The 4,630-nt window shown below is 39.8% G+C and overlaps 1 non-coding gene across 1 annotated transcript; it reads right to left on the reverse strand.

Moving 5' to 3' along the window:
• Positions 1–1,846: 1,846 nt before the first annotated feature.
• On the reverse strand, positions 1,847–1,954 carry LOC112804891 (small nucleolar RNA R71). Its single transcript, XR_003203509.1, has one exon. It is a non-coding gene; the product is annotated as a small nucleolar RNA R71 (small nucleolar RNA).
• Positions 1,955–4,630: the final 2,676 nt, after the last annotated feature.

The following is a 4,630-nucleotide window of genomic DNA, read 5'->3' on the forward strand; positions in this document are numbered from 1 at the left end:
AGTCTTAGACTAGCATTGCACTGATTCCTGGAATTCTCATTAAGAATTTTGATACCTTTATTTTCTTTTTCCACTTAATTTTTGAAAAAGCAAAAAAAAAATTTACAAAGTCATAAAATCCAAAAATATTTCTTGTTTGAGTCTAGTGTTTCATTTTAAGTTTGGTGTCAATTGCATGCATTCATTCATGTGTCTTAGTGATCTTCAAGATGTTCTTGATGATTTCTTACTCTAATCTTTAAATTCTCTTGACTTGAGTGTTTTGTTTGTCTCATATGCATTATCATTAGTGTCAGTAGTATACAAACTGCTAAGTTTGGTATCTTGCATGCATTGTTATTTAATTCTTGTTGCATTTTGATTATTCCTTATTATTAAAAATCCAAAAATATTTTTAATTTGTGTCTTCTCAAGTCAACAATATAGAGAATTGAAGATTCAGAACATACAGCAGAGGAATTACACAGAAAAAGCTAGGCGTTCAAAACGCCCAGTGAAGAAGGACAGACTGGCGTTTAAACGCCAGCCAGGGTACCTGGTTGGGCGTTTAACGCCCAAAAGGGTAGTATTTTGGGCGTTAAACGCCAGAATGTGCACCATTCTGGGCGTTTAACGCCAGGATGGCACAAGAGGGAAAATTTTGTTTTCAATGCAAATTTTTTTCAAGTTTTCAAACTTTTTCAAAATCAAATCTTTTTCAAATCATATCTTTTCAATCAAATCTTTTTCAAAATCAATTTCTTTCTATTTTTAAAAATACTTGCTATCAATTAATGATTTGATTCAACATTTCAAGTATGTTGCCTTTTCTATTGAGAAAGGTTTAATATTTGAATCATATCTTTTCTTCTTAGCCAAGTTTTTAATTTTCAAAATCAAATCTTTTTAAAATGTTTTTCAAATCATATCTTCTCAATCACATCTTTTTAAAACTAATCATATCTTCTTAACCACATCTTTTTCAAAATAATTTTCAATCAAATCTTTTTTATTTCTAATTTCAAAACCTTTTTCAAAAATCACTTGATTTCTTTTCCACTCTTGGTTTTCGAAAATCAATTTAGTGTTTTTCAAAATGTTTTCAAAATTTCTTACTTAATTTTCGAAAATCACTTCCCTTCTTCTCACATCCTTCTATTTATGGACTAACACTATTCCTTAATGCAAAATTCGAACTCCATCTCCTTTGATAAGTTCGAATTTTCTACTTCTGTCTTCTACTTTTCTTTTCCTCTGACACCTAAAGGAATCTCTATACTGTGATATAGAGGATTCCACATTTTCTTGTTCCCTTCTCTTTCTTATGAGCAGGAGCAAAGACAAAAGCATTCTTGTTGAGGCTGATCCTGAACCTGAAAGGACCTTGAAACGAAAACTAAGAGAAGCTAAGGCACAAATCTCTGTAGAGGGCCTAACAGAAATCTTTAAAAAAGAAGAACATATGGCAGCCGAAAACAACAACAATGCCAACAATGCAAGGAAGGTGCTGGGTGACTTTACTGCACCTACTCCCGACTTCTATGGGAGAAGCATCTCTATCCCTGCCATTGGAGCAAACAACTTTGAGCTTAAGCCTCAATTAGTTTCTCTAATGCAACAGAATTGCAAGTTCCATGGACTTCCATTGGAAGATCCTCATCAGTTTTTAGCTGAATTCTTGCAAATCTGTGACACAGTCAAGACTAATGGGGTTGACCCTGAGGTCTACAGACTTATGCTATTCCCTTTTGCTGTAAGAGACAGAGCTAGGATATGGTTGGACTCTCAACCTAAAGAAAGCCTGGACTCTTGGAAAAAGCTAGTCAATGCCTTCTTGGCAAAGTTCTTTCCACCTCAAAAATTGAGTAAGCTTAGAGTGGAAGTCCAAACCTTCAGACAGAAGGAAGGAGAATCCCTCTATGAAGCTTGGGAAAGATACAAACAATTAATCAGAAAGTGTCCTTCTGATATGCTTTCTGAATGGAGCATCATAGGTATTTTCTATGATGGTCTCTCTGAACTATCCAAAATGTCTTTGGATAGCTCTGCTGGAGGCTCTCTTCATCTGAAGAAGATGCCTACAGAAGCTCAAGAGCTGATTGAAATGGTTGCAAATAACCAATTCATGTACACTTCTGAAAGAAATCCTGTGAACAATGGGACTAGTCAGAAGAAAGGAGTTCTTGAGATTGACACTCTGAATGCCATATTGGCTCAGAACAAAATATTGACTCAACAAGTCAATATGATTTCTCAAAGTATGTCTGGAATGCAAAATGCACCAAGCAGTACTAAGGAGGCTTCCTCTGAGGAAGAAGCTTATGATCCTGAGAACCCTTCAATGGAAGAGGTGAATTACATGGGAGAACCCTATGGAAACACCTATAACCCTTCATGGAGAAATCATCCAAATCTCTCATGGAAGGATCAACAGAGACCTCAACAAGGTTTCAACAACAATAATGGTGGAAGAAACAGGTTTAGCAATAGCAAGCCTTTTCCATCATCTTCTCAGCAACAGACAGAGAGTTCTAAGCAGGATAACTCTGACTTAGCAACCATGGTCTCTGATCTAATCAAAACCACTCAAAGTTTCATGACTGAAACAAGGTCCTCCATTAGAAATTTGGAGGGACAAGTGGGTCAGCTGAGCAAGAAAATTACTGAACTCCCTCCTAGTACTCTTCCAAGCAATACAGAAGAAAATCCAAAAGGAGAGTGCAAGGCCATCAACATGGCCGAATTTTGGGAGGAAGGAGAGGCAGTGAACGCCACTGAGGAAGACCTCAATGGACGTCCACTGGCCTCCAATGAGTTCCCCAATGAGGAACCATGGAAATATGAGGCTCAAAATGAGACCATAGAGATTCCATTGGACTTACTTCTGCCATTCATGAGCTCTGATGAGTATTCTTCCTCTGAAGAGGATGAGTATGTCACTGAAGAGCAAGTTGCTAAATACCTTGGAGCTATCATGAAGCTAAATGACAAGTTATTTGGAAATGAGACTTGGGAGGATAAACCTCCTTTGCTCACCAAAGAACTGGATGACTTGTCTAGGCAGAAACTGCCTCAAAAGAGACAGGATCCTGGGAAGTTTTCAATACCTTGTACCATAGGCACCATGACCTTCAAGAAGGCCTTGTGTGACTTAGGGTCAAGTGTAAACCTCATGCCTCTCTCTGTAATGGAGAAGTTAGGGATCTCTGAGGTGCAAGCTGCAAAAATCTCACTAGAGATGGCAGATAATTCAAGAAAACAAGCCTATGGACTTGTAGAGGATGTTCTGGTTAAAGTTGAAGACCATTACATCCCCACTGATTTCATAGTCCTAGAGACTGGGAAGTGCATGGATGAATCCATCATCCTTGGCAGACCCTTCCTAGCCACAGCAAGGGCTGTGATTGATGTGGATAGAGGAGAGTTGATCATTCAAGTGAATGAAGAATCCTTGGTGTTTAAGGCTCAAGGATATCCCTCTGTCATCATGGAGAGGAAGCATGAAGAGCTTCTCTCAAAACAGAGCCAAACAGAGCCCCCACAGTCAAACTCTAAGTTTGGTGTTGGGAGGCCACAACCAACTTCTAAGTTTGGTGTTGAATCCCCACATTCAAACTCTAAGTTTGGTGTTGGGAGGTTCCAACATAGCTCTGAGCATTTCTGAGGCTCCATGAGAGTCCTCTGTCAAGCTAATGACATTAAAGAAGCGCTTGTTGGGAGGCAACCCAATGTTTTATAATTAACTATTTTTTTTGTTATTTTATGTCTTTTGTAGGTTGATGATCATGAGAAGTCACAAAATCAATGAGAAAAGCAAAAATAGAATGAAAAACAGAAAGAAAAACAGCACACCCTGGAGGAAGAACCCACTGGCGTTTAAACGCCAGTGAGGCTAGCTGTTGGGCGTTTAACGCCCAGTCTGGCACCATTCTGGGCGTTTAACGCCAGAAAGGGGCACCAGACTGGCGTTAAACGCCAGAAAAGGGCAAGAAGCTGGCGTTAAATGCCAGAAATGGGCACCAGCCCGGCGTTTAACGCCAGAAATGGCTAAAAACGCAATTTTGCTTGCCATTTGGTGCAGGGATGACTTTTCCTTGACACCTCAGGATCTGTGGACCCCACAGGATCCCCACCTACCCCACCACCCTCTCTCTTCTTCACCAATTTCCTCAACACCTCTTCCCCAAAAGCCCTTCACCTATCAAATCCCATCTTTCTCTTCACCACTCACATCCATCCTTCATAAAACCCCACCTACCTCACCATTCAAATTCAAACCACTTTTCCACCCAAACCCACCCATACATGACCGAACCCTACCCTTCCCCCACTCCTATATAAACCCTCCTTCACTCCTTCATTTTCACACAACATACACACCACTTCACCCCCTTCTTGGCCGAAAACAAAAGCCATTCCCATCTCCTTCATTTCTTCTTCTTCTACTCTCTTCTTTCTTCATTTGCTCGAGGACGAGCAAACCTTTTAAGTTTGGTGTGGTAAAAGCATTGCTTTTTGTTTTTCCATAACCATTTATGGCATCCAAGGCCGGAGAAACCTCTAGAAAGAGGAAAGGGAAGGCAAAAGCTTCCACCTCCGAGTCATGGGAGATGGAGAGATTCATCTCAAGGGTGCATCAAGACCACTTCTA

This window comes from Arachis hypogaea, chromosome 5, assembly GCF_003086295.3.
Source record: "Arachis hypogaea cultivar Tifrunner chromosome 5, arahy.Tifrunner.gnm2.J5K5, whole genome shotgun sequence".
Taxonomy (NCBI): domain Eukaryota; kingdom Viridiplantae; phylum Streptophyta; class Magnoliopsida; order Fabales; family Fabaceae; genus Arachis; species Arachis hypogaea.